The 13,826-nt window shown below is 38.9% G+C and overlaps 1 pseudogene; it reads left to right on the plus strand.

Moving 5' to 3' along the window:
* The first annotated feature begins 941 nt into the window (after nucleotides 1-941).
* LOC147880113 (uncharacterized) lies at nucleotides 942-2,488 on the plus strand (annotated as a pseudogene).
* Nucleotides 2,489-13,826: the final 11,338 nt, after the last annotated feature.

Here is a 13,826-nt window from a genome sequence, read left to right on the forward strand (position 1 = left end):
AGACCATCCTAATTAGAAAGAAGCTAGCAAGATTTGGCCGCATAGCCAAATCTCCCTAAACCCTCATGATTTATAAAAAGCTAGAAAGATTTTGCATCGCAGCCAAATCTCCCCAAACCTTAGTGCTTTGAAAAGATTTGGCTGCACGGCCAACTCTCCCCAAACCCTGCTGCTTTGAAAAGATTTGGCCACATGGCCAAATCTCCATAGACCCTCATGATTAGAAAGAAGCTAACAAGATTTGGCCACATGGCCAAATCTCCTTAGACCCAAGTGATTTAAAAGAAGTTAGAAAGATTTGAATGATTTGAAAGAAGCTAGCAAGATTGGCTGCACGGCCAAATCTCTCCAAACCCTACTGCTTTGAAAGAAGCCCACAAGATCTGGCCACAAGGCCAAATCTCCCCAAACTTTGGTGCTTTGAAAGAAGCCCATAAGATTTGGCCACACATCCAAACCTCCCCTTCCGGTGCTTTAAAAGAAGCCCATAAGATTTGGCCGCACAGGCAAATCTCCCTAGACCCTGGTGCTTTCTCAAATCTACCACTATGTCTGCTGTTAATTCTCGATTCTATTTCAGATATGTTTATCAATAATGTGTTTTGTATAACATTAAAGATTATAAAGATGATAGTTTGTATATTGCTTGGATTTTTTATAGGAAAGACACAAATGTGAAGAAGGTTGAGACAGTTGTAAGTGGATTTGGAGAAAAACTTAGAATACCTTGGTACTTTGACATACACAGTATTGAGGGAGCACAGTTGACACGAGTTCAGTTATTTGTTTTGTTACCTAATAAAAGTGCATACACTCGTGTTGGATCGGTACATCAAATCACAGAAGATGTGGTTGGAAAAGATGGAGATATTGGATTGTTAATCATTATAAATCAAAATAAGAAATTTCTTTTGGATCCTAGCGATTATGAAGCATCTCGTATGAAGTTTGTAGATGACAACATGCACTCAAGAGGCTGGATAAGTGTTGAATCAATTGATGGAAATGAAATCAACACAGTGACAACAATCATTGAATTATATCACAAAGTTTTAGCAACATTAAAGAAGCGCAAGAGTGGGGAAGATAGTGGGCAAGGAACAAAGAAAGGAAAGTCGACTACGGTTCAAGCACCAGGTGGTAGTGGAAAAGGGGCAAAGAAAGGAAAGCTAACTATAATTGATGTACCAAAGGAAGGAACACCTCCAGAGGGTATGCTAGCAGTGGTGGAAAGAAGCAATGGTAGTGAATTGGAGCCAAGTGGAAAGGTCATAGGAAAAAAAGTGCAAAAGAAACAATACGGCTTGGTGGAATATGAAAAATACTACCCATTTGGGTTGCATGCAACATTTCCAATTCCAATTGCAAGATGTCAAAAAGCTCCTCCAAGCTATGTATATAGAGGGTTGAATAAAGAGCATGTGGAGAAGCTTGCTACAGGCTTCAATTATAACTCTAGGCCTCCTGCTGCTGTAGCGGATTTAATGCCTTTCAATCTTGAAACAAAGTAGCCCCTAGAAAGAGTAGATAAAAAGGATTTAACCAAGTGACACTACTAGATAATATCTAGACAACATTCAGCATATGCTGCTAAAATTTTCACATCTAATGATGATAACAGCATGGCCCAAAGAAAGAACTACTACCGCACCCATCAGGCGAGGATTGTAGTGAATTGTCCCGCATGCTTTTGTGTGGAAATATCAAAGATGGCAAATCTGGAGTCTCAAAATATCTTGAGACAATCTCCATACATTGATATACTTAAGCAGGTGAGGGGACAATGGATTCTCTTTAACAAACCCAAGAAAGCACAACAAGGGCTTGCAAAAGGACATCCAGATCGTGAGAATTGGGATGTAAGTACATATTTTAATTATGAATCATTTTTTACAAGAATGTTTTCTTAATTATTGCATTCTAATGGATTCATATATTTTGTAGGCTTTCATTGACACTGGCAAGGTAACATTGGGCAATAGCTTTGCCACGAATGATGTACATATGATAATCACAAGCAACGCCATTTATGATGGTTGGATCTCCATCCAGCTTGAGGATTACATTGCAGGCAAATATTCACAAGATGTAAAATGCTGTAGGCAACCCACATTCTCAATGTTTAGATGCTTGCGTGGATTGAGTGATGATCAAATTGGTCAAATTCAAAATGACATTAAGGAAGGTAGAGTAGTCATAACTAAAACAAAGATTGATGCCATGATTCTTGATATTGAATGATGTACATATGATAATCACAAGCAATGCCATTTATGATGGTTGGATCTCCATCCAGCTTGAGGATTACATTGCAGGCAAATATTCACAAGATGTAAAATGCCGTAGGCAACCCACATTCTCAATGTTTAGATGCTTGCGTGGATTGAGTGATGATCAAATTGGTCAAATTCAAAATGACATTAAGGAAGGTAGAGTAGTCATAACTAAAACAAAGACTGATGCCATGATTCTTGATATTGAAGGATGAGCAATGTAGATCAAGAGAGATGGTGCACTAGAAGAAGAACTTTATATGTTTATATCGGCAGAACGGCCTTATTTAATGTTAAAAAATTGGGATGAGTGCAGATTACATTTTAAAATTACTCCAAATTTGTATCATCGGATTTGTGGTTGCTCTGACTCATGGTTAAAATTGGAGCTTCAATAGGGCAAGGAAACTCCACCATTGCCTGATGCTACAAAGGGGTATCTGAGGTGGATTATGGGACAAAGTGAAGGTTCAAGTCATGGACCGAATTCCACCCAGCCTTGGAGGTTCTACACAGTTGGTTCAAACATGGAGGGAATGGAATTTATACATAATGTGTACCAAGAGCCAATGGCAATAGGGGTTGCTTTTTTGGATGTAATGTAAGGACCAAGCAGAAGTAGAAATCAAAACGAGGATCACTTTGAGTGTTTGTTGAAAAGCTTGATGATAATCGCTTCTCCCCCAGTGCAATTCCTTCTTGTGGTGTTCTTGACCATGGATCATATATCATGTTTGAAGAATGCATTAAATAAGACATGCGGACAATATAAAATACACTTTGGTTGCCTTAATTTTGAAACTGTAGATATATTTATCACTAGATCTATGGATGGCTTCATTGCCTGTGTACTGGTAAGCAAGGAAAAGCATTTCAACGATATTGAATGCTATACCAATGCATAATGTAAGCCATCAATATATGTTGTCGATGAAAAATATGAAAAATCAAGTAGTGCAGAAGAATCACGTGACGAGGATGATGATGACGAGGATGATGATGATGAATTTGACATTGAATTGTCCTTGAAAAGAAAACATTCAAGTATCATGAAAGACATGATCATGGGTTTCTGTCGAGAAGACGAGTATGTATTAGACTTGTTCTCTGAGGGGCTTGCTGCAATAGAGTCTCTTTCTTGTAAGAGGCATGTTGTTTCACTTGTTGAGACTTATGAGGAGTTGGCAAAGGTGGAAAGTATCTGTTGCACGTATGCTTACAGTAATCATGAAATTCGACAATGGGCTGGCTTGCAAGAACCAATATTGGCAATAGAGGGGGTACCAAAAGAAGATGATACAACTGAAGGTGGAGGGGATAAAGAAATTGATACCATACCAAGACAAAAAGAGCTTCAACCCTTCGATGAAGACTAGCATCAGCATTTACAAAAACACGCTTCAAAGTTTTGGGAAACAGAAGAGAAAGCAACAGGTCCTTGAAATTGTCCTTTTATATGTTATTCATGTTTTCCATATGTTATCTTGCTATATTCTCCATATGATGTATTAATTTCATTCCAAGGATGTTTTAATATTACTTGGAAATTTCTTCTATCTCATTTCCATAATTCAAACATGAACATATGTATTCTTGAATATGTTTCGTGATGAATGAATTAGTGTAAATTGTTGTTTCTATCCTTATTCACTTCATATGAATGCTCAAATATGTTTTGGTCTCTTGGCCAAATCTTTTCTTAGTGGGAACACTCGAGCAATGCTAGATAATGTTGTACTCCACTCTATCTATTATGCAAAGGTTTTTGGCATTGTAAGGATATGTAGCTTTGGGGATTAAAATAACTTGAAAGGGTATAGATTCAACAACTTTAGGGGGTATACTATGCATATGAACATGAATGCTTTCTTTTTTTTAGTAATCCAATTTTGTTTTGAAAAATAAAAACATGAATGCTTTCACACAAACAAATTTCATTGAGAGCACACAATCTAAAGTTTGACAATTTGGTTTTCCAACTCAATCTTCAGTTTGTTTCTAGTTATGAATTTCATTTCCTTGTTTATCAACGATCTTGGCCATCTCAATTTCACATCACTAGAAGCATTGCCTGTATATGTGACACCTGATCCAATGATTCGTTATGTGCCTAATTTGAACATTGGCATGCAAGTTCCAAGCTCAACATGTTGATTGAAAATGTCAAGGATGCAATGTCTGGATTTAATGTTCCATTGACAAATGTGGATGCAAGCTTAGAAGGTAAAGGAGAAGATGCAATGTCATTGTATGAATCCAAGGTGCAGGAAGAAATCTTAGAAGGTAAAGGAGAAGACATAATATCGCCCTCAGAGATAATGTAAAAAGAGGTGATAACAAAAATAAGACTAGCAGTGATAATAGATTTGAAAGGGTTATTGCTTGAGCGTTGTTTTTCAAAGTCAAACAAACATATGATCTTGCACAATGGGAAGCACTGGCTTGTTCTTTGTCCTAGGTGTCTAAAGTTTCTACAATGGTTGCTCGATCACTGCCATGTTGGCATTTGGTCCACTAAGGAGAAAAGGGCATGGTGCAACACATGCTGGAAACTTTGAAGCATCATGTTAGCAGAAAGTTACATTTCTTCATGGTTTGGGGTGCGATGGCATGCCACAAGAATACAAAGAGTAGAATCATTCCATCAGATAGGATGAATGTGGAAGCAGAGTTTAAACCATTAGTGAGAGTGTGGTGTTGTTTCAAAGAGGAATGCAAACCAGCAAGAACAGTGTTCATTGATGTTTCGCCTTACACGGGTTGTGTTAATCCAGCAGAAAATTGCATTTTCCCTACAAAATTTGATATAGATTGTGGTGATTCTATTTTTCTTCGTGAGTTATTGCCATACCTATAGATGCTAGATGATGTAGTAGATGTGTGCAGTGCCATCTCTTCTAACAGATTTGGTCAAGCTTTGATTGTCGAAGGGCATGATATGTTCTATTATTTTCAACCAGTGATCCTTGAATTCAAAGAAAAAAACAAAGAAGTGCACGAAAGGATGAATGTCGAATCTCATATGTCTACTTGTAGTTCAAAAAAAGACATAGAGAAAGGTATTGCTTCGCCTTTAACCAAAACTAGAGTGAGAGGGACTTGTCCTACTACAAGAAGTATGGTGCATGCTCAACATGTTACATTGAATGAAGAGGAAAAATGCATGCTAGGAAAAATTGCCAAAATGGGGCAAGATAGTGAGGCAAAACGCTTTGCTGTCGTTCTTGGATGCAAGGAAAGGGGAATCACTACCAATGCTGCAAGGGCATTCTTAGCCAACTTGATTCAACTTTATTGCATAGACAACCCTTAGTGAATCTGGGTGATCTTGTCAATTAGAGTTGCAGACACAAATGCTCAGCTAAAACATTTGTACCTACACTGATTTATATTTGGACACTATTTGGTTAGATTCGATTTGCAAAACATTATGTTTCAATTTGTTTTGTGAAAGAATTAATAGACATTGAGTTAGTACCTTGTGCACAAAATGCTATGTGCTTTGTGATGTGAGTTTGTATTTGTTGAGATATCAAGCTCCAACTCGTGATATGCCAGGGTGACTGTTGTGCATTTATGTCACCGACTTGTTAACTGTAGATGCGGTTGGTACACCACCCATGAATAATAGCTGGATGATAGCTATCCTTATGTACTCTAGTTCGTGGCTCAGTTAGTATGCCACCTTAGTTAGCTGAGTTTAGTTTGAGACCCACATATAGGGTTCTTCTATTTCTTTGTAGTAGACTTCTTTTGGCTTTCACAACTAAGAAGAGGAAAAATGTTTTTAGCCTCCACCTTTGTGTGTATTCTCCCATTGTGTATGTGAGAAAGCCGCAAGTAGACTCCTTCCTTCTCTCCCACTATCTTCACATGGTATCAGAGCCTGGTTCATGGTAAGGAGCTCAAGAAAGCAAACCAAGTTCGAGGTGTCCTAGTAAGAGAACCAATGTTGCTTTCCTTTTTCAAGTTTGGGAGCAAATCTCTACAGGTAGCACAGTCGAAAAGTGCAAGAGTGCATTGTCTCAGATTGAGATGCCCTTCGCGGTGTGGTGAGAGGGTAGTATATGCCCACAGTGACTTTATTTTTCTGATTTGAGGCCATTTCGGGGCCTATGTTGGAGGTGGAAGTTCTCCACAAGCACTGAGAAAAAGGCCCTATTTTTGTTGTGCAACCACTGCTCTACAAGTTGCCACAGAAATTGCATCTTATGCCTATGCATAGAGATATTGGGAGTTATAGAATCATCCTTATTGCTTGTTTATGCAAAATTGTCACTAGGAAGTGACTATGTGGTCAAATACTTTTTTCGTCAATTTTGCATATTTGCCCTTATGAGGCAGAAGTTGTGTTTTTTTGTAGTGACAGAATATTTTGTAGTGTTTTGTAATGGCGTCTGATTCTCTTTTACAGATTGTCACTGAAAAGCTTGACAAGAAGAACTTCCAAGCATGGAAGTTTAGAATGATGAATTTCCTTATGGGAAAAGGCTATTGGGAGTTCATTACAGGAAATGAAGAAGAACCAGTTCTTCCTAATGTTCCCAATCAATAGGAAATGAAGGCATTTAAAGGATGGCATGAGAGAGCCAGAAAAGTTATATACTGGTTGTCTATCAGTATTTTAGATTCTATGATTGTGCATATTCAGGATGCAAGTACACCAAAGGAGGCATGGGATACTTTGGCAAAAATGTATAGCACAAATACACAAGCCAGGAAAATGCAACTCAAGCAGGAGTTGCACAATGTGCAGAGAGAAAATATGAGCATCAATGACTACCACATGAAGGTGAATAAAATTGCAGATGCACTTGCTTCCATTGGGATACCAGTGGAAGATGATGATTTAGTTTCTATGATCTTGAATGGTCTAGGAAAGGATTATGCATGGTTTCGAACATCCATTGGCATCCATGAAAAATTTCCTGATTTTGAGGAGTTGTTTGCTCTTCTAATTTCTAAAGAGAAGAGAAATGGTGGTGCATCTTCTTCAGGAGGAACTTCAAAAGAAACTGTCTTCTACTCAAATGCTGGAAGAGGTAGAGGCAGAGGTAGAGCAAGCCGATCTGGAGGCCATGGTAGAAATCAAAATATGCAGCAAACTCAAGAAAACTAGTCGTATGGAGGAGGACATGGTAACTCTAGAGGCAGGGAGAGCCAAAGAGGTCATAGTGGATGGCAGAGAGGCCAAAATGCAAACAACAATGTTGAATGCTACTACTATGGTAAAATGGGTCATATGGCTAAAGACTACTATAAAAAGCAGAATGACATCATGAATGGAAAATTGCAACAAGGGAATTATGCATCTTCTAGTAGACAAGATGATGACAGAAATCAGCATCTGCTTATGGAATCTGTTTATGGTGTAGCACATGACCAATTCTATGACAAGTGCAGAAGAAAGCAATGATGTGTGGTATGTTGACTCAAGTGCATCAAACCACATGACAAGTCATGCAGAATGGATGCAGGATGCAAGGAAAATGGAAAGACCAAGATTTGTGGAGACTGGTGATGATACTACACATCCTATTGTGCAGATTGGTAAAATTCCTTTGTTTATGCAGGATGGGAAAAAGAAATACCTGTCTAATGTATTTCATGTCCCGAATATCACCAAGAACCTGGTTTCTATTGGTCAAATGGTTGAGCAGGGATTGCAGGTCAGATTTAATCCTCATGGATGCTTTGTTGAGGATATGAAAATTCACGGTCGCTTGATAGCAAAAGGAAAGAAGAAGGGCAGGATGTTTACGTTGGATGTGGACATGCTTGAATTGAGTGCAGCAATGTTTGCACATGGGAATGGTGTAGTTGTAGATATTGATATCTGGCATAAACGCATTGGTCATGTTAATGTACAGTGACTTAAATCAATGCAAGCCCAAAATATTGTTGCAAGATTGCCTAAATTCAAGGTTGTAGAAATGCATAAGGTATGTGAAGCCTGTCAATTTGGAAAAAAGGCAAGGAAACCATTTCCTAGACATGTTCAAGAGAGTAAGAAGCCATTGCCAATTAATCCACTCTGATGTGTGGACTACTAAAGCTGCATCTATTGAAGGCTGTCATTATTTTGTCACTTTTATTGATGACTACAGTAGAAAAGTTTGGGTGTATTTTATGAAAAAGAAAAGTGAAGTGTTTGGGAATTTCAAAGCTTTTAAAGCTATGGTTGAAAAAGAAACAAGCCTGCAAGTAAAATGCCTAAGGTCAGATGGAGGGGGAGAGTACCTCTTAAATGAGTTTGCAAGGTTCCTGCAGGAGCATGGCATAAAGCAGCAATATTCATGCAGTCATACCCCACAGCAAAATGGACTTGCAGAAAGGAAAAACAGGCATATTGGAGAGGTATCTCAGGCTAAATGAAAAAGATCTACCATATTATTATTGGGCTGAAGCAGTTGCTACAACAGTTTACATAATGAACAGGACTCCCACTGCAGCAATACATGGCATGATGCCAGAGAGGAGATGTATACTGGTAGGAAACCAGACATTTCTCATTTGAAAGTTTTTGGTTGCATTGCCTATGTTCATGTGCGAGATGAGTTGAGGTCCAAGTTGGATCCAAATGCTGAGAAGTGCATCTTTATTGGTTATTCTCTACAGCAGAAAGGGTATAGATGCTATAACCCTTCTACTCGTAAGTTTACAATGAGCAGAGATGTTGTTTTTGATGAGATGAGCAGCTGTTATAAACCAGTAAATGTGATTGATGACGTAGATGCACAAAATGGTAATGCTGCATAGAATTCACAACAGCAATCACAAAATATTAGTGGATCTACAGTGTCCTCTAGCAGTGGTTCACATACTTCACCATGGACAGGCAGATTGAGATCAGGAATATCTCCTCAAAGCAATGCAGATAGTGGTATGCAGGTATCACGAAAAGGAAAAGAGAAGGTAGATCAGCCCATATTTGATGTGAATGCAGGTCACTCTTATGTGGATGGTGAGTCCAGTGGCTCAGAACAGAGCATTGATGATGAGTTGGGTATTCCTTCTATTGTTACACCTAGAGTAAGGAAGACCAGGGATGTTTTGAGATCACCTGAAAGTGAGCCTATTTTGTGTAGGTCTACCAGAGCTAGGTATCCTGTGGATAGGCTGAAATATGATGGATTTACATCCATTCACTATGCCTATATGGTCAAAGTGATACAAGAACTAGAACCCACTTCTTTTGAGCAAGCCATGGGAAAAGAAAAATGGGAGAAAGCCATGGATGAAGAAATGGATGCCTTGGAAGCAAATGCTACATGGGAATTGGTGCCTTTGGGGTTTATAAGGTGAAGCACAATGCAGATGGTTCTATGAACAGATACAAGGCAAGATTAGTTGTCAAGGGGTATGCATAGATATATGGCATTGATTATGAAGAAACATTCAGTCCGGTTGCAAGGATGGCAACCGTAAGAGTAGTCATTGCTATGGCTGCATCAAAGGAATGGTTTTTACATCAGATGTATGTAAAGAATGCCTTCTTGCTTGGTGATTTGCAAGAAGAGGTCTTTATGGAGTAGCCACCAGGTTATGTTCATGCTGTTCATCCTGAGTTTGTTTGCAGGTTGAAGAAAGCCTTGTATGGCTTGAAGCAAGCACCTAGAGCATGGTCTGACAAGATAGGACAGTATCTTGTCACTATTGGCTTTCAGATTTCCAAGGCAGATTTCTCACTTTATGTGAGAAAAATAGAGAAAGGTATTATGCTGCTTTTTATTTATGTTGATGATTTGATCATCACAGGTGATAGTGATGAAGATATCCTTCATGTGAAAATGCTATTGAAGTAGAAGTTTGAGATGAAGGATTTGGGAGAGCTGCGTTATTTCTTGGGCATTGAGGTGATTAGATCACCAAGTGGGATACAGCTCTTGCAGAGGCCATATGGATTGGACATGCTGTCCAAATATGGGATGACAGGCTGTAAGCCAATTTCAGCTCCTTTGGAGCAAAATGTGAAGCTGAGCGCAGATGCAGGTGAGCTTCTGGAAGACCCTACTATGTACAGACGCATAGTAGGAAGTTTGATTTATATGACTATTACCAAGCCAGATTTGAGCTATGCTATTGGATTGTTAAGTCAATTTATGCAAGCTCCAAGGAAACCGCATTTAGATGCGGCTAGACGCATACTCAGGTATGTGAAGTCCACATTGTAGTATGGACTATTTTATGAGACTGGGGTTCAAATACACTTGCATGGATACACTGATGCTAATTGGGCTAGTAGTATTTCTAATAGACAATCTACCAGTGGATATGTGTTCTCTTTTGGGAGTGTTGCAGTCACTTGGAGCAGCAAGAAACAGCCTACAGTTGCCTTGTCAAGCACAAAGGCTGAGTATAGGGGTGCAGCAATACCTGCATGTGAGGTAGCTTGGTTGCATAAGCTACTTTATGATATGCATCAGTCTACAAATGGGCCAATTGTCATTTATTGTGACAACATGAGCAGTATACACTTGGCAAATAACCCAGTCTATCATGCTAGAATAGACCACATTGAGGTGCATTATCACTATGTGTAGGAGAAGGTTTTACTAGGTCTTATTGATCTAGTTTATATCAGCACAGAGGATCAAGTAGCTGACATATTCACAAAGGCATTCGGCGTAGAGAAGCTGCGGAAGTTTAGAGATGTGCTTGGTGTGCCGGAATTGGGATTGAGCTCGAGGGGGAGTGTTGAGATACCGAGCTCCACTTGTGATATGCCAGGGTGACTATTGTGCATTTATGTCACCGACTTGTTAGCTACAGATGCGGTTGGTACATCGCCCACGAATAATAGCTAGATGACAACTATCCTTATGTACTCTAGTTCGTGGCTCAGTTAGTATGCCATCTTAGTTACCTGAGTTTAGTTTGAGACCCACATATAGGGTTCTTCTATTTCTTTGTACTAGACTTCTTTTGGCTTTCACAACTAAGAAGAGGAAAACTGTTTTCAGCCTCCACCTTTGTGTGTATTCCCCCATTGTGTATGTAACCCACATATAGGGTTCTTCTATTTCTTTGTACTAGACTTCTTTTGGCTTTCACAACTAAGAAGAGGAAAACTGTTTTCAGCCTCCACCTTTGTGTGTATTCCCCCATTGTGTATGTAAGAAAGCCGCAAGTGAGACTCCTTCCTTCTCTCCCACTATCTTCACAGTATTCCTCCACTAAAAGAATGATTCTTTGATTTTAAACATATGATAGGTGTTGCAGATTGTCCTAAAAAGTTGAAGAGCTATCTTATTACAAAGTTTGATCCTGCATCGAATGGTTTATGGAAACATGAATTGCCCATACCCATTGAGCACGTGTTTGAAATGAATGGCATCCATTATGCAGTAAAGAAATCAACAATACCTGGGGCAAGATATGGTCTTTTTGTACATATGAGCATCAAGAAGAAACAAGATTCGATGGTATATAATGGTCCAAAGTATGATTATGATACTTGGAGATCTCTCCTCAAGTTTTTCCCAAGGATGAAGACTTATGGAATGTTTGAAGATCCATTCATTGAGCCATTGACAGATGTGAAATGTATTGTGGGAGATGTATTGTATGGAAACATTGCTGGATTTATAAATAGCTCAATGTATTATAAAGAAAGAACAAATGTTATATTTGTATACATCCCTAAGCTACCACCTTGGGCTCAAAAGTCACAAGGAGATTTGAGTGCCCATGGCTACATTACTATGCAAACCATAAAGGATATCTCCTTTGGAGATGAGCTACTTTGTGAGTATGAATACTAGTATGGAATTGTTAATGATTGTGTTAAATGATGTGATTCAAAATTTAGTTGCAAATTTGGCTATGTTTCAATGGTTTTGATTATATTTAGCACAAGAAAGCAATTAAAAAAAAGGTTTTTATCAAGACCGTCTCTGAGTTTCATGAGCTCTATTGTGATGGAGAGTTTCATGAGCTCTATTGTGATGGAACAGTGTTTTTGAACACCACATTTATATGATGGATGTCAAAGCTCTACCATAATCCTATTGCATATGTCAATACTGCAATTTATCAACATAGAAACATATGCATTTGGCATTAATTTGATACATCTAATATAACAAATAAAAATTGACAGTTGTTGCAAGTTTAATTTTGTTTTTGAACACCACATTTATATGATGGATGTCAAAGCTCTATAACAATCCTATTGCATATATCAATACTACAAACACAATTTACTCCAATGAATCTTCCTAACGCAACATCTATAAATTGGCTTTTGTTTGTGGTTTTGATGTATATGAAACAACAAACATCTTTCTTTCGCTAGCAAATCAACAAATGTTTTGGCCATGGGACCATGTTCACATCTATTAAGGCCTTTTGCCATAGCAACATACGGAAGCTTGTTGCTTGGGTTCTAGGAATTGGGAAAGTATTGTGCATGGCCTAGTCTCCCCCAACATAACTGAAACTTGGGTCCCCAATGGAGCTAATGTTTCAATAAAAAACATCAAATTTTACTTTTTAAGTGACTATATTTTATTTTGTGGGAATTGGGATTTTCCCAAATTCTCTAATATAGTGTTCAAATGGGAATTGAGGTAACATGGGACCTCCAGAATGAATTTCAATGTTTTACAAAATATAGCACTTAGGCAAAGGAAGTGATCAATGTTGCCGCACATTATTTGCTCATGCTGCTAAAGTGCTCAGACCATTGTGCCTTGGATATTCCATTCTACACCAGAGTATGGTTCGATCATTGGCCAATTAATGGTTCAATCTTCATCCAAAGTGTGTATGTTGGCTTCCCATGAACTGCATAGAACTTTGGGATGGGTTCTGAGACATGGAGGTGCATGTAGGTACTCCTTCAAGAAGATTACATCAAAGAGCTTGGGGTGGCACCAATCAGGTTGTGGATCCAACTTGCTAATCCAACCTTCACTAATTTGACACTAACGAAGGTTGGTAGTAAAGTTGTCTAGAGTCCATCCACCTCAAGTTTTCATATTAGGATATTTGCTCCAAAATTCCTTGATGGGGTTACTAGGAAGTGGTATCTCATCAAATTCATACCCATCATTGGAACTTGGCATGGGAGTACAAATTGGATTTCTAGATCTTGATATTCAAAATCAAATACTGTGTCATTTTCTACTGATGGAAGCACAAGTAGTGTCGAAGGTGATGATGGGGCAAGGAGAGAATCTGGAGACATGGGGGAGAGAAGCGTGTTAGTTGCGAAAGGGCGAGTAGAGGGGAGGGGGGGAAGAACTGGGCAAATGGTTTGAGCAGCTGGGTAATCCTGAAGGGTAGGATTAGCAAGGGAGGGGAAGAAGCTAGGTGTGAGGGGCTCATAAGTTTGTGACTATTGGGTTGGTTGAAAATGGTGAAAGGCATGAGCAAAGAGACGATGGAGGGAATAGATTTTAAGATGGAGCTCAAGGAAGGTTAAGAGGGTGGTAGCAGCAAGGGTAAGTGAGGTTATGAGGTTGGCAGAAAGAGTGGCTAGATATGGGAAGTTGGATGTGAGATAGGCCCTGTCATCTTCCAGCACTTCTTTTTGCTGGTGTGATGGGA

Source organism: Dipteris shenzhenensis, chromosome 33 (assembly GCF_047967505.1).
Source record: "Dipteris shenzhenensis isolate YYH24624 ecotype China chromosome 33, Dip_SZ_1.0, whole genome shotgun sequence".
Lineage (NCBI taxonomy): Eukaryota > Viridiplantae > Streptophyta > Polypodiopsida > Gleicheniales > Dipteridaceae > Dipteris > Dipteris shenzhenensis.